General features: G+C 42.5%; 1 long non-coding RNA gene across 1 annotated transcript; it reads left to right on the forward strand.

The window, feature by feature from the left end:
* The first annotated feature begins 922 nt into the window (after positions 1 to 922).
* LOC134739642 (uncharacterized) lies at positions 923 to 20,372 on the forward strand. The gene is made up of 6 exons (XR_010126497.1): positions 923 to 1,398; positions 1,895 to 2,137; positions 2,427 to 2,478; positions 7,723 to 8,075; positions 11,323 to 12,210; positions 19,519 to 20,372. It is a non-coding gene; the product is annotated as an uncharacterized LOC134739642 (long non-coding RNA).
* Positions 20,373 to 20,875: the final 503 nt, after the last annotated feature.

Consider the following 20,875-nt stretch of genomic DNA (forward strand, 5'->3'; position numbering starts at 1 on the left):
CTGTAGGAGGCTGCATTGGTAAATAAGCCCAGAAAAGTAGGCTGGGGCCAAATTACGCATGACTTTGAAGGTCAGTCTGATGAGTTGAGTGGGATAAATAGAAACTGTAAGTAGCACCACCTCCATTGAGGACAGGTTTTGCTGCCAAAAGATTTTTTAGACTTTGTTGGATTGTGTAATTGTGGATGAAGAATTATTGACCTGCATGTATTTGATCTTTGATTGTTTTAGTATGCCAGATTCTTGGAGGTGAAATTGCTAAGTCAAGGTGACGAGTGTTGTTGAGACTTAATGTTGATTGCAAAATTAACCTCTAAAAAGGCAGTGCCAGCTTAGAAGACCATGACTGACTGAGAGTTCTTGTTTTATCTTGACCTTGCAGAGCTGGGTGTTACAACATCCAGAACCCCTGCAGTGTCCTCTTTCTCTCCCTCCCTCCCCCCTGCTTTCCCTCCCTCCCCCCTGCTCAACCTCCCTCCCCCTCTCTCTTCCTTGGTTCTTCCGTTTCTTCCTTTTACTTCTCCTATGATAGGCACTCATTTTCTGAAGAGCCTGCTGCTCTCCTCCCATTTATTTATGATGCCACATTTATCACATTCTTGTTTTTTTGAGACAGAATCTCACTTTGTCATTGAGGCTGGAGTGCTATGGTGCAATCTCGGCTCACTGCCACCTCTGCCTCCTGGGTTCAAGCGATTCTCCTACTTCAGCCTCCTGAGTAGCTGGGATTACAGGCATACACCACCACACCCAGCTAGTTTTTATATTTTTAGAAGAGACAGGGTTTCACCATGTTGGCCAGGTTGGTCTTGAACTCCTGACCTCAGGTGATGCACCCAACTCGGCTTCCCAAAGTGTTGGGATTACAGGCGTGAGCCACTGTGCCCAGCCACATCCTAACTTTTGATAACATGCCAGGATCTTTCTTTGCTGTCCTCTCAAAGAGGTTAAATATTATTTTCATAATGAGTTATAATTGAGAAGTTTTCTCATGTCAAATATAAAAACAAAATAATATAGTTCATTGACTCACTTATGTCTTACCAGCCTTTTTATTACAAATTATTGTATAGTCAACACTTTAAAGTGTGTCCTATTTTTTCCTAAGTTTTATCAATAGATGATGATATTGATGATGAAATGTGTGATGATGATCATTTAAAGGCTTATTTTGAATAACTGGCAATTCCATGAGTGACGGCATTAAACATATGAAGATCTAGAAGGACTGGAACCTCCAGAAAAAGACTGGATATTACCTGCAAGTGCTCCTAGTCAGGAATGTTCCAGTCTTTATGGCTTTTCCAAAATTTGACATTAGAAAATCACTATCATTCTCATTGGATGTTCACATGAAATTTAAGCCTCTGGTTTTCTTTGGACTCCATTTTTTTCCAGGTATGAATTAATGAGGAATGCCTGCCTTTTCTTTCTTCTTCCTACCTCTCCCTCAACCTACAGAAAATTCAAAGGCTACCACAAGGGAGATTTACATATTCTTCATCCAGATTCACCAGTTGCTAGTGTTTGCCACCTTTGCATTTTTTCTGTCTTTATACTTTCTTCCCTGAATCATTTGAAAGTAAATTGCAGAGAACGTGACATTTTACCCCAATACTTCAGCATCTATCTCTTGTGAATCAGGACATCTTTCTCCATAATCACAATTCTATTATCTAACTTTGATACAGTAATTTAAATTAATGTACCATCCACATTGAAATGTATGTGATTATCTCCCAAATGTCCTTTATATGTATTGTTTTCGATCCACAGTTTAATCAGAGATTAACCTCGCCTTTGGTTGTCATATTTCTGTATTCTCTTTTAATTTGGAGTCATTCTTTCATGATGTGTGAAACATTTTGTAAAATCTAGCCTCTTTGTTTTTCAGAGTGATTCGCAGTCTAGATACATCTGATTGCTCCCCTGCCTGGACTAGATGAGATTAAGCATTTTTGCAAGAATACAGATGAAACAGTTTCCAATGAGTGGATTCAGATTAAACATGGGCAGCGTGGTGTACTTCTCATTGCCTCACACCAGGAGACGTTTGAGTCTGTCTGTCCCATGATGTGTGATGCTGTATTTGGTGATTTTGGCTAAGGTGGAGTCAGCTAGACATCTCTTTGTGAAGGTAGCCTTTCCCCTTTGTTATGAGTCAGTCATCTGTGGGATGAGACATGAAAGCCCTGTGAACATCCTGTTCCCTGACAACCCTTCAGAGCTGGTTTCAGTGCCACTGCTGAAGCCTCTGGGAAACGTTGATTACACTCACGGTGACGGTGGCAATTTCTTGAATTCCTTCTCCATTGACTGCCTGCGTTATCCAGTGAAGCAGACATTGCCTGTTCCCTACATTTTCCCCTTCAAAATGTTTAATTTTAATTTAAAAGATTAATACAGCCAGGATATTCTTTCAACAGGCAAATAAAAACCGCAGTTTAAACTCTACGTTTCAATCAGAACCTGGGACTAGTAAGTATGAAACAGTTCTTTTGTTCTTAAATTCTAAGTTTGACTTTACTTTTAAAAAATTATTTCTTTGGTATGATTTAGCATGTATTAACCCCTCCACTCCCTCAAGTCTAAAACTTTTCAAAAGAACTTTTAAGAATACCTGGGTAATTGGTGTTGTTAGAAATACCATAGTCTGTATTTCTTGGGCTGAGTGTTATGAATGATTGTATTCTACCCAGACATCGAGAATTAGACATGAGTTCTCTCATATGGTAGTAGTTTATCACGTTTATTACTGCCTCTTACTGTTGTGTATTTTCTCTCTATGCAAATTGTGGAGTTTGTCATATGAATGCCAAGTATTAGGTTTACATAAAAGAATGATTTGATGAGAAGGATGCAGTTATTAGATTGCTCAGATTGGACGTTGCTCCATTAACTGTATTTTTCAGGTAATTCTGTAGTTACTGGAGGTAGTAGAAGGCACACAGATCATGCCATTTCCCTCTAGTACTTGGATAATTGAGAAAGAAATGGCAGAAAAATGTGAATGGTATTTCCAGATCTTAGCAGAGTAAGTTACGCTTTAGATGTCCTATGAAGGGAATAAGGGGTCTTTTGTGTTTGTATGACACCAGTTTTTTTCAAAGAAACAATTCCTGTTGACATCTGAAAACTATAGAAAAAGTATAAAAAATTACTGCAATAATGTTTCTGTATGTAAGTTTCTTTCACATAATTTTCTTACATTTAAATATTTAATGTCTTGAGTTTAGATCATTCATGTGGAAAGTTCTTTGGCCCAATGTCAAGACATTAAATAAAAAGCAAACAGACCTTTTACCTCGCTCAAGCATATTTATATCATCTGGATATTAATTCCTTAACAGATATATGATTTATAAATATTTCATTCTGTTGGTTGTCTTTCACTTTCTTCATCTTAGTCTTTCATGTGCAAAAATTTTTAATTATGATGTAGTGTTATTATCTATGTTTTCTTTTGCTACCTGTGCTTTTGTTGTCATATCCACGAAGTTGTTGTGAAATTCAACGTTGTAAAGGATTAAACCTTCATAAACACACAATATGAATGCCTTTCCATTTCTTTAGGTTTTCCTTCTTTTAACAGTGTTTTGTAGTTTTCAGCATGTCTTTTGCTTCCTTGACTAAACTTATTCCGAAGTACTTAATTTTTTTAGACGCTACTATAAGTGGAATCGCTTTCTTAATTTATATTTTAGATTGTTTATTATTGGTGCTTAGAAACACCTGATTTCTGCGTATCGATCTTGTGCCCTTCAACATTGAATTTATTTACTAGCTCCGGTAGCTCTCTTGTGGATTCTTTGGGATTTTATGCATATAGGATGATGTAATCTGCAGAGAGAGATACTTTTACAACTCTTCCCAATTTGCGTGCCTTTTATTTCTTTTCCTTCTAATTGCTGTCTGTGATTTCTAGTACACTATTCAGTAGCAGCAATTTAAGCAGGCATCATTTCTTGTTCCTAATCTTATAGGGATAACTTTCCATCTTTATCATTCAGTATGATGTTAGCTGTGGGTTAAAACAAATACCCTTTATCATGTTGAGGAATTTCCCTTCTATTTCTAGTTTTGTGAGAGTTTCTATTATAAAAAGGTGTTGGATTTTGTCAAATGCCTTTTTTTTGCATTGTTTAAGGTGATCATGTAGTTTTATTAATGTGATTTATTACATTTATTGGCCTTCTTATGTTGAACCACATTGTCATTCCTGGGATATAGCCCACTTGTTATGGTGAGTACTTTTTTTTACATGCGGTTTGATTTTTGAATACCAAAAAAAAAAAAAAAAAAAAAAAGAAAAGAAAAAGACAAGAAATGCAGCTCCTTTAAGTCTCCTAAAGGCTGCTTCAGCCAGTGGGTTTGAAACAGTGATGGGCAGCTTCTGTGTACCTATCCCGGGCAGTCAGAAGCAGCAATTTGCAGTCAGGACATAGAACCCTGATAAAGCGGAGGCAAGGTTCTATTACCAAATGTGGCTCCAGCCATCTGCCCTAGAAACACAGATGACTTTCTCTACATTTGTTGGCCGTGAGCCTGGGGCTGGGTAGCCGCTGTTATGCTGAAGCCTGAGGTTGGTCCACATTAACTGCAGTTTACCAGCTAAGCTTTTTCCCTGGTAGCTGGCAGTGTTCAAAGAGACCTCAGAGTTCTAAAAGTTACTCCAGAGAGTCTTTTTTCAGTACACTATGGTTGTTGACTAGGTGGAGACACACATTTCTGGCACTTTCTACTTTGCCATCTTTCCTAATGTCACTTCTTGTTATCTTTTCATTTCTAATGTTATAGACAAATAATCAGAATTTGGTTTGGAAAATCTAACTAATTTAAATGTTTAAGGTTAGATATATAATATATATATTTCATGGATCTAAGATGATGAACTAAATGCATTTTTGAGGGGTTTTAGCTTTACATGGTTTTAGGTCAGCATTTTATGTGATTCCATTTTCTCTTTTTTAGCATATGAGACATAATTCTTTGTTCCCACTTTTTTAGTGGTTGCTCTAGTATTTGCAATATACATCAATAATTAATCCATGCTCACTTTCAAATAACATTATCCTGCTTCCACAGTAGTTTGAGTACCTCATAGTAACAAAAGATTTCTAATTCCTAAGCATAATGTGCTTAATGTAACTGTGTTTTTCATCTTTTTCTAAATTGTAAATTTCTCTTGCTAGCTGGACACCATATATTAAGTAAAAAGAATGGCTTTCAACATATTGCGGTAAGACGTTGGAGAGGGGAAGCATTCCACAGTTCTGGGATGTGGTCTCAGTCTTTAAGTGAGCCTGTGCCTTTGGACTGTGCACTTCACAAGTGTGTCTCAGTCTTTCTCCCTCTCAGGTTGAACAGGGTGGCTAGAAGGAACTGGAGGTGGGTATTTCCCTTCCTCTAGGCTAGTTAGGCTCAGCCAAAAGCCCAGCAGGTTAGGCTCTGGTTGATCAGTTTTCCTGAGGCCTGACCTGATTAAGAACAAAGCGCAATGTCATGTTTCAAAGTGGACCCTTTCCCCCTCCCTGCTGGAAGTCCAGAGAGATTTTTCTCCAATATTTGCTGTGAGAACCTGGTCATGTTCCTGGAGATAAAACTCACAAAAGCATAGGGGCCCACCTATGACTGGGCCCCCTGGAGTGTTTTGTTTTGTTTTGGTTTTTTTTTTTTTGTATTTTTTAGTAAAGACGGGGTTTTACCGTGTTAGCCAGGATGGTCTCGATCTCCTGACCTCGTGATCTGCCCGCCTCGGCCTCCCAAAGTGCTGGGATTACAGGCGTGAGCCACCGCACCCAGCCTGGAGTTTTTAACCCTCAGACTTTTCCACACTGAGCATGCAGCAGTTCCTCGATTGCATTTCTGGCTTTCCTATGCTGGCTGCAGCTATTGTGGGGGCCTCTGCTTGGGAATTTATGCTCCCATATGTTATAATTCTCTGCATTCATCTATCTGTCTCTCCAGCTTTGGAGGTGGTGGTTTGTGCTATGACCTCACTTCTCTGAGATCTCAGAAGAACTGTTGACTTGTCAGTTTGTTCATCTTTTTACTTGTTGTTGGGATGGAGTGGTGACTTCCAAGCTCTTGATGTGCAGAACTGGAAGCTACAAGTTACAACTGCATTTTTCATTCAAGATTATTTGAAGTTGCTTTGCGGGCGAGACAGCTGGTTTTTCACATTGTGCTTCTTTTTCATCTTTGCAAGTGTTGTATATGAAAAGCAGTTCTGTAGTTTTACATGGTATTTCTTTGTCATCTTTGTCCTTTTTCTATTGGGGTATTCATATCTTAACTATCAGTTTTGTAAGGTTTCTATGTTATGGAAATATATTGATCTTTATGCATTTCAGCCTTTAATGTGTGTGTCAGTTTCCTAGGCTTGCCAGAACAAATTACCACAGTCATGCTGGCCTAAAACAACAGAAATTTATTCCCTCAGGTTTCTGGAAGCCAAAAGTTTGAAATGAAGGTATTGGCAGGGTGGTGCTCCCTCCAAAGGCTCTAGAGGAAAATCCCCCCTGGCTGTCTCAGCTTCTGGTGGCTCCTGACATTCCTTGGCTTGTAGCAGCATCATTCCATTCTTGTCTTCCTGTTCACTTGGCCTTGATGTCTCTGTCTGAAAATTTTCCTTCTTTTCTGTGATAAGGACATTGGTCATTGTGCTTAAGATCCACCCCAAATCCAGGAAGACCTCATCTGAAGATTCTTAAATAAATTGCATCTGCAAACACCTTGTTCTAGAATAATAATATGACAATTGATAGTTACCAGGCTCAGAACTTGGATGTATCTTTTTGAAGGGACACAATTCAGACCATTAGAGTATTATACTTAGATGTTATCTACTGAAGACTATAAGCTAATTAATCTGTATGTTCTTCTAATACTTTCACATTTCAATCTTTACGTCGGCATGCTTTATTTAGCATTTTAATGTTGTAACTTCCGGAAGCTGAGCCTTATCAGGCCGTTCCCTTTCTTGCTCATCTTACAGCAGAAGGGACTGCTGTTAATAGGTTTTATTGGTCCTTGAGACCACGGTGACATCCAAATGTCCACAGACAGTATTGAAGACATCTGAGCCCCTTTTCAGCAGTTATAATTTTAGGAGAGACTAAGACGTGCCACTTGGAAAGATGTGATGGAGAGCATAATTTTAAGGCACTGGCTACATTTGCTGTGTCTGATACAAATTTTATTGGACTCCTCAGGGGCATTTGTAGTATCCACTATTTTACTCCTACGAAGAGATACTAGCATCTGTGTTTCCAGGGGCCGTTACTCGTATTAACTTTAGGAGGTTGGTCACACTAATGGGCTGACCACCCTTGTAGAGACATTGATGGGTAATGATAAAAGTTAAGCTGACATTTCTATCATTCTCTCATGAAACGGATACACAAGACCCACTTTGGTATCTGAATCTGTTGATGTCTGGGGCCCAGGGGTTGGGAGCCCCTGATGTAATGGAAACCTGAGGCCCACTTTCAGTATCTGAATCCATTGATGTGTGTATTTTTCATGACCACATCATAGCTTTTGGTTTTGGTCAACTGCTTATGTTTGGTTCACATGTAGTCTGGAATACAGTCAATAGTGTATATTGTTCCTTCATATAATACAACTTTTATATCAACTGTATAATTTTTCCCATAAATTTTAGTATGAGCTATGAAACATAAAACTTACTATTGCTCTGTTACTGATTCTCTCTTAAAGGAAAATGCAAGAAAATATGTTCCGGTGAAGACCCTCAGGCTACCAGTGTGACACTCAGCTCTGTTAATTTTCATGATGCAAATGCCCACAAAAGTGGTTTTGACCTGACTGACCCTGTATGAGGAGGCACAGTCTCCTCACCAGCATAAGCACGTGGCATCAGATGCGGAGACAGTTGTGGACACGGATGGATGTTTACACACTGAGACTCCTTCAGTGTCCCTTCAAGAAAATGTGGACACAGTGTCTCTGAAGCCTATTAGTGACCATAGAAATAATTTCACTAATACCTTTCGGTCACCAACTTGTGAAAAGAGAACATGTGAATATCATGAGTCCGTTGAAAAAAGACAGTAAGTGGGCTTGAAAAAACAGAATAAAAGAAACACAAGTTTTCATTTTGATCAAGGTTAAAATGATGCAGTTAAGGAACAGCTGCCTTCCACCTAAATGAGTCACTAGATGCTAAAACACTTTTGCTTATCTGTAAACATGTGAATACAATTAGGTTTATATTACTTTGAAGAAACTGTATTATGTTATCTAAATTTGTAACGTCACATTTGAGAGACTCAGTGATTAAAAACAGCTATTTTCACTGTAGTGAAATATGCCTTTGATTCTGATTTTCAAACAAAAAGAAAACACATTTTTAGTAAAAATGTGTCTCAGAGAACACTATTACAGTTTTTCCACTTTTATTAAGTGGTTCTCTGCTCACTCCCTTTTTCCCCACCAGAATTGCGGATGACTCAGGTATTCCTATTAACAGATAAATTATTCCTTACCTAACCTCTTTTAAGATACACAAGCGCATAGATTCCAAGTTGAAACCTTTCAAAGTAGGAAAATCTCCTCCTCAGTGTATTCCCCTGTTCTCTTGGCTTTGATACCAGGGAATCTTATTTAAATTGGTTCACTGGAGGCAGTACCTACAGGGTGTTTATAACAAACATGGAAAATATGTCGCTAGTTATCAGGGATGCAGTTTTTCAACAAGTTCTTTGATTTGCGTCATGTCCTTTCACTTACACCTAACTTGATGAAAAAAATCCAAGAACATCGAAAACTAATCATGCCCAAATTGAAAGGCCGTATTTGTCCTATCCGAACTAACATTTATGTTGCAGTAGTTCTGTTGCACTTTCACTCTGTGATAGGGTGTTAAAATCATATTCTTCCTCTCACTTTTGACTGAGGCTTTTAGATAGATTCCAACCACTTCCAATAGGTACTAACCACTCCCAAATTCCAAGCTTGTGGTATAAACTTTAAAAGTACATTTAGGTTTTCTCCCGAGTTCCTGACACAGAGCTTCACAAGCCCTAGGAATTTCCTGAATAAGATTGTCTTTCATTACTCACACAAACCCCTTTGGACCATACCTGAATTTATGCCAGCAAGATGGCTCATGGATGTGGGGCGGGAAGATGGGCTGGATGGCTTCAGGATAAAGGCTGTTTGCCAGAAAAACCAATCATGTAATTAGGGGGTTGGAATTTTCACCCTCCCAGTCTCTGGGGAGAGGAAGGGGGCTAGAATTGAGCCCAATCACATGGCCAGTGATTTAAGCAATTACACCTATAAAATGAACCCTAAGATAAAAACTCTCAGCAACAAGGCTTGGAGAGCTCCCTGGCTGGTGAATCTATTGATGTGCTAGACAGATAAGACCAGTTGGAGAGGGCACAGAAGCTTGGTACCCTGGACCCCTCCAGACCTTGCTGCCCTGAGTATCTCTTCACCTGGCTTTTCATTTGTATCCTTTATAATAAACTGTCATTGTAACTATAAAAAAAGAGAAACAGATATTTGTATGTTTTGGATAGGGTGTATATTCATTCATGTGGACTGTGTCAATCTTTGAGGTTGAAATACTTAAGTGTTTTATAGTTCAGACAAAATTTTGAATATACTAGTATAGGGAGAATTGCTCAGAAATCGTACCTTTCATCAGAGTTCTAGTGGAAATGTGCCTTTCTATGTCTTAGCATTCTTTCCCTTTATTTCTCACTCTCAATTATTGACTTGTTTTCATGAGCACAGCTGGCTTGTCTGCCATAAAAGAGATATTTTCATTTGGGGAAATGGATTTTTCTTTTTCCAACAAATTTTGGGCAGATTTCAGTGCTGTTGATAACTAAGGCAGTCATCTAGATAAAACAATTATGTGATAATGTCTTATCATTTTAGTTGTTACATGTGTCAATGGATAGTTTTGGAATTCTGTTTTTTAGAAATGAATCTCACACAGAATGTGGTTTATGAAGATGAAGAGGGCAGAAGGGTCATGGACCTTGCCTGTCACACATCTTTTAAGAGTAAACAAAATGTGATGAGATGACTGAAGACTTGAGATCTGGTCATAAGCATATGGATGAGCACATTTGTTGTATGGTTTTCATTGTTTCTGATGGTGTTTCTGCGGTTGCCCTACTCAGCCACATCAGATCCCTTTGGGACTATCATTGTATTCTGGAAGCTCTTCAGTTACTTTCATAGGAACCAAGGTTTGAGTGAGCTGGTCTTCATCACGGTAGAGGCCGAACCATTTGTTGAAGCAAAGCCAATGAGCGAGAAGAGCACTCTTCTACTTCTGTGTAGACCCCATAGTATTGCAGGGCTGGAAGGGACTTCAGGCTTTGCTTGTCCACCTTAAAAATTCTGTCCTGAGTGAAAGAAATGTTCTGGTAAATGAGTCCTTATAAACAGCAGCCCATTTTAGAGTAAAGGCTAAGAAGTGTGATAGAAATGATGGAAGAAAAGTGACAAAAAAGATAAATGAAACCTGAAGGGATAAGAGCATGAAAGGAAGCAGTTAGGCTGCTGATCAGCATAATCTCGACAGTGAAAGTACAACCTGTCTTAGGTCTGCAGAACGGTGGGTCATGGCGTTTTGAGCCTTAGCCTGTGAAGATGCTGTGCCACCAACAGCAGGGCCTGGGCTCCTCTATCACTGGAAGAAGCCACGGTGCTCTCTGGCCTGCCAAGCCCAGCCTTACTGTGAACAGGCTCAGAAGGGGCCATAGGAGAAATTACTCTACCCACTGCTTGTACTAGGCCCTCCCAAATGTCCATTGGTGTGGAATGACCGCGATAAGTCATGCATTATTAGAGCCACATGCGTTTAGACACAGGAAAGGGATGGGTCCACATGAGAGTTAACATCTTTGGCTCTTCAAGCACAGGCAGCAGCAGGGACAGAGGAAGGGCGGGGCCCTGCGAGCCAGCTGCGCCTCCAATCCCCACTCTGCCTCGTGACTAATGTATTTAGATTTTCGTTACAAAGTTTACACAAGTCCCTTACATTTTCAAAAACTTACTTGACTCTGGTCCTTTATCTATGTAAATTTCAGATATGACTGGTGTATACCTCCTGTTTGTTTTCCTCATATTATATGTTTTACAAAGCAACAAACATAAATTTTCTAATAGCCTGCATTTCCCAGTTGCAAAATAACTCCTTTGTGTAGACCACATCTAATTCAGAAAGATAACCCGTGTAGATTCCTTTATTACATTACCTGAGTTTATACCAGCATGACTTGAATTTGTTGTATTCAGTTTATCTGATTATTTTTAAAATTTTGTCACACTCAGAGTGATACCACCAATGAGATGAGCACCACAATTATTCAAGCCAGCCCAGCCCCATCCGAGGAATAGGCTGTGGAAAAATTGAGAGAAAAAGTTTCATTTCAGAATATAGGAAAAGGAACATAAAGGAACATTACCATCTATGATCCCAAACAACTCTGATATGAAAAAATGACTGCAACTACTTCTCTGAGTAGCAAGCCTAAAGATGTAAAACCTAACCTTAGATCGAGTGAAGATCCTTCCTCCAAAAGTGGAGATCTGTTGGAACCCAGTGTGGTGGATTGGACGTCAAACCTCAAGAAAGTGGACCCGATCAGGCTGGCTCTCCTGAGCAAGTCAGGTCTGAGTCGTCAGACGGGGTCAGCTGCTCACACCTCCTTGTGTCCTGTCAGGAGACTGTAGATGATGATCAAAGAATCATCACTAAAGCTACGTCAACTGCACGTAGTGAGCTCAGAGGCCAGGACCTGTTCCCAGCAGAACCATTCATGGCTCTGCAGCTGAGACACAGAACATGCCTGTTGCGGTGCCTGCACTCTTGATGTGACCCCTCCCAGCACAGCTTCCTTCAGCAGGAGGTATTTAAGAACACTCCCTTCAGCTGGAAGTGTCGCCTTGCCTCAGTGCCAGGCTGGCAGGGCCATAGCCTGTAGCTTCTCAGGAGACCTTCCCTATCCAGCTGTCACGGGAGAGCATTTGCAGAACTCTGTGGCTGTGGAATTTGGGACCAAATACTGGCTCTGGATGGATGGGTACCTCTTCCATCTGCAACCCATATTCTGATACCTCACGTCAGAACCTGCTAAGCACAGCGAAACCTTTTCCTGTGCATTCTATTGGTACGAACTGGAAAGAAAGCACGAGACTTAGGAATGACATCAGCATTGGGTGAGATGCTTTTGCTTTGTTGTTATTGTTGTTATTTCCTAGTTGCATTCTTTCAAATGACCCCACAAAGCTCATTTGTTTCAAGGAGTTACTGGTTGGCCTTAATTTCTTGTAAGTCTTGTGCTTTGTCCTAAACTGAGAACACCACGATATATTTCTGTGCAAGGGTTCCTGAAGATGGCTTAGAACACACTTAGCACCTATGCAGGTGACAGGCTGCCTGCAGCTTTGTCTTCCTTACCTCTCTTTTGCTCTGTTGTTGCAGTTTTGTGATTATTTCAGCTAGGAAATGTCCAGTTTAGAGTTGAATCCTGGAGTGAGTGAGTGCTTCCAGCTTGTGAGTCTCTGGGTGGCTGTGGTGGAGAGGCAGCACTCAGGTGCGTCCGTGAGGCAGCGTCTCTCTTGCTGATGGTCATGTGCTCCCATAGCTGGGCTCGTTGCTTTTCCTGACATGGTACACATGCTACCGGGGTGCTGCCTTCTCTGCCCTCCAGCGCAACTGCGTGAGGATGGGGCAAAGATGGGTTGGTAGTATTAGAATCGATGGGCTCTACATCTGGAAAGTCAGAGCCTCTATGGTTTTCTTTGAGGTTAAGCGGTGGCTTATGATCTGTGAGAGAAAAAAAGGAAGACATGACAGTAACATCAAATAATTCAATGCCTATAATGGTGAGTTTGATCTAATCTTCATTGTTTCTCCTGGACTGGATGGAAGCAGGAAGAAAATGTTGGCAGGCCTCTGCTGAGGCTCAGGCAGTGGCAGGGAGTCCTGCATCTGGAGCGCTTTGAACTGTGGCTCTGAGCTACAAACAGGCCGTCCCATAGACTCATTGCCATTGAACCGATTGACCTGTTAGTCAGGGGTCTGGTGTCACTGGCGTCGTTGACTGTGCCTTATTCTCACGGGAGTATCTGCCTGAGGAGTGGAAGCTTCCTCCTGCCTGCGGTGTTGGGACGGCTTCCCAGACCCGCCTTCATGTGCTCAGTGCAGCTGACCCCTGGCTGCAAGTCAGCATCGGGGTCCTGAGATCAGTGTCAGTGGGGAAAAGGCAGCTTTCTAGGGCGCTCTCCAATGATGTAACAGTTGCACTAGGAGTCAGTGCTGGATTTCTCCTTTCTCGGGGCCCGGCTCTCCCACCCCTTTCCCCCTCACACCGGCTTTGCCATGGGATCTTCTCAGGCCCCATTTTGTTGTAGTGCTTATAATGTATGGTGAAATCTGAATGCTTTGTTTTTTTCTGTCATTATTTATATTTCATTGTTACTTATTTATAAAATTATACAAATTTGTTTGTAGCACTATTACTACAATCACTGAAAGCTCAGAGGTCCTGGTCGCTCTACTTGTTAATTTTGTAAAATGGGACTGAATATAAGTTACTGTCATTTATCAAAAGAGAGAAGGAGAGAACCAAGTTAATCTTGGGGCTATGCCTTCATTTGGTAAGGGGAGTCTTTTTGACCAATTTATCTGATGACTTTCTTACATAAGATCTTGAAATAGCTGGAAATGCAGTTTTAACATGAACTCTGATGGCAAGGGTCTCTCACCTGCTCAGTTGTAGCTGCTGTAACTCCAGACTCCACATCTCCTTTCCTGGTTACAAGGACCATTTGAATGGCAGGGAGTGGGGAGGGGAATAGGCTCAGCAGCTCCTGTTTTTCAATGTCCCGGTTTTGTGATTGCTACTTGCAAACTAGCATTGGTGGATGGGTTTAGTCTTCCCGCGTGCCTCTGAGTGAGCCTTGTTTACCTGGTAAAATAAGATGCCCTCCCCGTCCCCTTTCCTGGCTTTTCCCCTCTGCTTTCAGATCCTCAGCTTAGGTGAAAAGCAGGTGATTGAAGGAAAGGGTTGAGGGTGAAAGGTGGGCTGCGAAGACTTTTTAGGGACACCCAGGAGTCTGGGAATGAAGCGCTGCTGTCTTCGGCAATGGGGAGTAGAAGGGAAGATCCCCACGGAGAGAGACAAGGGAGAGGTGGCCAGAGTTGTATCATCACAGTCGGGGTGGGGTGGAGCTGCGGGACCTCAGCGATTAGCCTGACTCTGTCCCCACCACGCTGTGTATTGATGTTTCTCATTCACCTTTTCTTTTTTGCCCCAGAAACTACTAGTTCACTTTGTCAGCTGTTAAGATATATTTCTTCATTTCTTCTCCAGGCCCATGAATTCTGGGCCCTCAAATCGTAAGTGAACGTCAACTTACAGCCACAGCTCTCTTGTCAAGAGTACTGAGCTTGCTTGTGTGACCCTTGGTTAAAGCACACTCTGCTCTGAGGCACACGTGGCTTATCCCCCTGCCTGGGTTACGGAATTCTTTCTTGTGCTCAGTCAGCTGTTAGGGCCTTACAGAAGAAAAGAGTCCTGCGTGCACCAATGTGAATGCCTGTGCCTGGAATGCTTGCCCGCAGCTTCCCTGGGCTGGCTCCTTCTGGGAATTCCCAGACTTCTTATAAACAGTGTTCAGGTAGCACCATGGCTGCTCACACCCCCTGTACAGATGGCATTGTGATCGTCTCTCTCCTTGTCTATATCCTTCTCTGGAGCATAAGCTCTAAGGGTGGGAATATGGTATCCTCAGCACCTAGCTCTGTCTTTTGGACAAATGAAATATGTAGAAAATCGTTACCAAAATAATTAGATGAAGGACCTTCAATTTGGATTGCTTTCTCTGTTAGGACCTGGAAAATATTTGTGCAGCCATTTGGGCCTCAGTGGTGTTAAAAGGTGAAGTTCATTCTAGCTAGCATTTGGCTACCTCTGCCACTCTCCCTGTTACTGTGGGGAGTCCGGTTATGAAGGTGATAAGTTGTAAACGAGTCTTTGTCCTACTTTGCAGCTTCTCCCCAGCCCCCATGTCCCCCTTCATGGTCAGAGTGTGGGATGGAGACAGACGGGTTGATTCCGTAGTCTAGGATGTTCAGCTGATGTCGGTGTCTCCTGTGAGCTTAGCAGGACTCTTCTAGCAGGTGCAGAGCTCTTACATGTACTTAGCTTGGGTTTAATTTCCCTGTAGTTCAAATCTTCTGAATCATTACTCATATTTTTGTTTGCTTAGCCTTTCAGCTTCTGAGAGATGGTTGTAGATCTGAAGTTTCTTCTACAAGGAGAATTATATATCCTATCATTTTTTTCGTGGGTGTCACACAGCTGTATTTTTACATATGTTTAGGTTTAGGATTGTCTTGCCTTCTGTGTGGAATGATTCATTTTTAAGTAATTCTTGGTCAGACATAGCGACCCATAGCGACATAATTCCAGCACTTAGGGAGGCCAGGAGCTTTAGACCAGCCTGAGCAACCCAGTGAGACTCTGTCTCTAAAAAAACGTTTGAAAAATCAGCCAGGCGTGGTGGCCCAGGAGGTCCAGGCTGCAGTGAGCTAGCATTGTGCTGCTGCACTCCAGCATTGGCGACAGAACAAGGCTCTGACCCTAAAAAAAACTTTAAAAGTAATAAAATAAAGAAATAGGCCGGGCGCAGTGGCTCACGCCTGTAATCCCAGCACTTTGGGAGGCCGAGGTGGGTGGATCGTGAAGTCAGGAAATCGAGACCATCCTGGCTAACATGGTGAAACCCCATCTCTACTAAAAATACCAAAAATTAGCCAGGCGCGGTGGTGGGCGCCTGTAGTCCCAGCTACTCGGGAGACTGAGGCAGGAGAATGGCGTGAACCCGGGAGGCAGAGCTTGCAGGGAGGCAGAGCTTGCAGTGAGCCGAGATCGCGCCACTTCACTCCAGCCTGGGCGACAGAGCGAGACTCCGTCTCAAAAAATAAATAAATAAATAAAATAAAATAAAGAAATAAAAATTCTCTTTATCCCTTTTGTCTTAAAGCCAATTTTGTCTGGTGTTAATATTGTGCATCATCTTTCTTTTCTTTTTTCTTTTTTTTTTTTTGAGACGGAGTTTCCTCTTGTTGTCCAGGATGGAGTGCAATGGTACAATCTCATTCACTACAACCTCCACCTCCCGGGTTCAAGAGATTCTCCTGCCTCAGCCTCACAAGTAGCTGGGATTACAGGCGTGTGCCACCACGCCCGGCTAATTTTGTATTTTTATTAGAAATGGGGTTTCACCATGTTGGTCAGGCTGGTCTCGAACTCCTGACATCAAGTGATCCACCCGCCTGAGCCTCTGAAAGTGCTGGGATTATAGGCGTGAGCCACCGAGCCTGGCCCATCTGTTATTTTCTTTATGAGTTTCCTTGTGCATCTATTTCCATCATTTTGTTTTCAGTCTTTAACATCTACTTTAGTTGAATATACCTTAAAAATTTAGCCAAAATTTTTCCTTTCGTTTCTTCCTTCCTTTTCTGCCTCCTCTTGGATTATATTTTCCTTTGTCCTTCCTTTGCATTACTTTGGACATTATGTGTTTCTATTCCTACTCATTTCGTATTGCTTACCCAAATCTAAAGTGAATCAGGAGCTCTGTTCTATTTTCAAACAACACAGTCAGTTTTCTTCATTTAAATGCTCATCTTTTCCTTCCATATTACCTTTGACCAATATTTTAGTTCTAAATGGCTTTTGAAACTGCAACATTAAAAAAATTTTACAATAGCAAAGACTTGGAACCAACCTAAATGTCCAACAACAATAGACTGGATTAAGAAAACGTGGCACATATACACCATGGAATACTATGCGGCCATAAAAAGTGATGAGTTCATGTCCTTTGTAGGGATATGGATGAAACTGGAAACCATCATTCTCAGCAAACTATCACAAGGACAAAAAACCAAACACCGCATGTTCTCACTCATAGGTGGGAATTGAACAATGAGAACACATGGACACAGGAAGGGGAACATCACACACCGGGGACTGTTGTGGGGTGGGGGGAGGGGGGAGGGATAGCATTAGGAGATATACCTAATGCTAAATGACGAGTTAATGTGTGCAGCACACCACCATGGCACATGTATACATATGTAACAAACCTGCACGTTGTGCACATGTACCTAAAACTTAAAGTATAATAATAATAAAATTAAAAAATAAAAAAAGTCTATTAAAAAAATTTTACAGATTGATCGAGCTATTTATACTTCTTCATGCTCAGCATTGCTTCATGAATCTGCTTTTTCCCCTGTTGAAGACTTTATGGTCTGTATTGGAAATGAACTCATTGTGTAGTTGATTTCAGATTTCTGTTTCTTGAGGCACTAATGTTTCCACCAGTTACTTTTGTTGAATATTCCTGACTTTCTTTGAGTGGATTCCATTTTTTTGGTATTTAAAAATGCTTCATGTAAGTTCACATTGATGGAGGCTGCTTTTCTGCTTTAGGAATCCCATGTGTCCTGCTCTTTGGAAATGTCCCTAGAGGATACTTTGCAGAAATGCTGGAGGCACTGAAAGCCTTCGTGATTTTTAGCCTGGGGCTCCCATGCCTGGTAGGGCCTTGGCCCAGGCCTTCATGTTCCTATTAACAACCTTCGATGCCACCCACCTCTGGACAGGTTCCTTGTTATCCCCACAGACATGCGATCAGCCTTTTTTTCAGTTTTCTTTCTATTTCTAGAAAGAATGCTTCTTTGACTTTCTGGGCTTTATGTATAGAATTCAAATTTCATTTTAGCCTCTCCCTGTCCACAACAAGAAGTCACACCACAACAAGCTTGAAGTCACATCGATTGTTCTCTGGAAGGTATTAAAGCTTTAGCACCTTGAGGGTCAATCTGGACCCCAGACTGGGTGAAAAGAGCGGCTGCGCCTGCAGAGGTGCCGAGACCCAGGCTACTGGTGGCCTTTGAACACCAGGTTCCCATCCTACCCGCGTTCTGCACCCTACTCCTACCGGCACCCCGCTCCTACCAACGCCCTGCCCTGCCATCACCTTCCACCTACCCACTGCCCGGTCCTAACCGCGCCCCGCCCCGCCCCGCCAGCACCCTGCTCCTACCCACACTCTGCTCTACCCACACCCGGCCCTGCCAGCACCACATCTTACCCGCGTCCCGCCCCGCAATCACCCTGCCCCTACCGCCCTCCGTCCCACCCTCCCACGCCCCTCCAGCACCCTGATCCTACCCGCACCCCGCGCCTACCCGCTCTTCTCCCCGCCAGCACCCCTCCCCGCCCCTTCAGCATCCTGCTCCACCCGCACCCCGCGCCTACCCGTGCCCTGGGTCACCAGCACCCAGTTCCTACCCACACTCTGCTCCTTCCTGGGCCTGGCCCGGCTGTCATCCTGCTCCTACCGCACCCCGCTCCTACCTGCGTCCAGCCCCGCAGCACCTAGCTCCTACCTGGACATTTCTCCTACCTGCTGCCCTGCCCAGCAGCACCACATCCTACCCGCGCCCCACCCCGCCAGCACCCAACTGCTACCCCTCCTTCAGCACCCCATCCTACCCACGCTTGCCCCACCAGAACCCCAATCTTACCCGCATTCCACTCCTACCCGTGCCCTGCCCTGCCAGCACCCTGCTTCTACCTGTGCTCTGCTCCTGCCAGCGCTTTGCCCTGCCAGCACCCCATCCTACACATGCCTAGCCCAGCAATCACCCTACTCTTACCTGTACCCCGCTCCTACTCGCACCCCACTCCTACCCATGCCCCACCACTTCAGCGCGAGCCCCTGCCTGAACCCCACTCGTACCCACACCCTGCCCTGCCAGCACCCCATGCTACCCGTGCCCCGCCCCGCCAGCACCCCAATATTACCCACACCCTGATCCTACCAGCACCCTGCTCCTACCCGTGCCCCGCCCCGCCAGCACCCCAGTATTACCCACACCCTGATCCTACCAGCACCCTGCTCCTACCCGTGCCCCACCCCACTCCTAGGAACACCCTGCTCTGACTCGCCCACAACACCTACCCCTGCCCCTGCCCCACCAGCACCTCACTCCTACTGGAGCCCATGCACACTGCACCCTGGTCCTGCCTGCACCGTGATCCTACCCCGCCCAGCTCCTGCCCGCTTGAGGTCTTCATACTCTTAACATTTAGACAACCACATAATCCATTAGATCCTTCAAAATGTTTATTTATAAACTAATTTATGATGTGAAAGTCACACACACAAAATATGCTAGAATTTAATTTGAAATTAAAGAAAGAGGTCTAGGAAATGAGAAGTCATCAAATTTTCAAAAATACATTTATTAGAGTAACATGTAATTTTTGAAAGTAGTTTTAGACAAAACATAGTTTTAGACAAATCAAGACAACTTCATTTATGGCACATAAAATTCTGTAATCTTGTGCGTAACACTTTACAATGAAAACTTTCGTTAACCAGGACACATTTTTTTCTGTCTTCATTCTTTTGACATATAGATTTATGTTTCCCTCCTAGACTTTCTTGCAAAAATGCCTGTTCGGGATTCCTCAGAGTGCAGATAAAAAGGAAGGCTTGATCAGCATATGGTAGATCTGAAGATTCAAAGAAGTGCCATGGCTCAAAAGTAGACACTTTGGTAAATGTGAAGAAGTGAGATTCAATGAAGATGATCAAGAAATGAAGGTGTCACCAGAAGTGGGCATGTGTAGCTATGCTTGTCACACAAAATGGGCTTTCAGTCAAAAAAGCACAAAAATAGAAAATAAAGGTAAAATGATAAAGGGATCAATTCAGCAAGAAGGTAGGACAGTTGTCAATGTAAACACACCTGACACGGGAGCCCCAGTTATTAAAGTAAGAGTTATTCGAGCAACAGACAGAGACAGACAATAATAGCTGGGGACTCCAACACCCACTTTCAGCAACAGACACACCCTCTAGGCAGAAAAACGACAAAGACCAGACTGACTCCAAGATAAGACAAAGGGACCTCACAGGTAATTAGAGAACATTTCACCCACCAACTGCAGAATGTGCATTCTTCTCATCAGCTCACATAACATTCTCCAGGATAGACCACACTTTAGGCCACAAAACAAATCTCAAAAAAGCATTTAAAAAATGAAAATCATAGCAAGTATCTTCTCAGACCAAAATGGCATAAAATTAAAAGCCAATAACAAGAGAAACATTGGAAACTCTCCAGGTACATGGTATATAAATAATGGTAATGGTCAGTGAAGAAATCAAAAAGGAAAGTAAAAACATTTCTTGAAAAAAAAAAAGGAAACAAAACAGAAAAAAACATAGGTATTTTTGAAGTAAAAAATGCAGAACAATAAAACAATTCAAAGATAGAATAAAATAAACATTTTCTGAACTAAAAATTGATTTGAATATATTTTCTTTCATTGGTAACAAACTGACTGGCAGGGAAAGGTGATGTCCTTGATTAGATAGGATTTTTTTTTTTTTTCTTTGAGACAGAGTCTTACTCTGTTGCCCAAGCGATTCTCCTATCTCAGCCTCCCGAGTAGCTGGGATTATAGGCATGCACCACCACACCCAGCTAATTTTCTATATTTTTAGTAGAGATGGAATTTCACCATGTTGGCCAGGCTGGTCTCAAACTCCTGACCTCAGGCGATGCACCCGCCTTGGCCTCCCAAAGTGCTGAGATTATAGGCGTGAGACACTGCACCCAGCTGACTGATAGGCCTTTAAAGCCACAGCCGAAGAAGCAGGAATGTCTGTAACATGGCCAAACTGGGTTGTTTTGGGAGGAGTCACTACAACTACAGCCCAGTGAATTTATTATGCCAGATAACACAGTGCTGGGGGGACCTACTGGAGTTGACAAGATCCCCTGGGG

Source organism: Pongo pygmaeus, chromosome 4, assembly GCF_028885625.2.
Source record: "Pongo pygmaeus isolate AG05252 chromosome 4, NHGRI_mPonPyg2-v2.0_pri, whole genome shotgun sequence".
In the NCBI taxonomy this organism is placed as follows: Eukaryota; Metazoa; Chordata; class Mammalia; order Primates; family Hominidae; genus Pongo; species Pongo pygmaeus.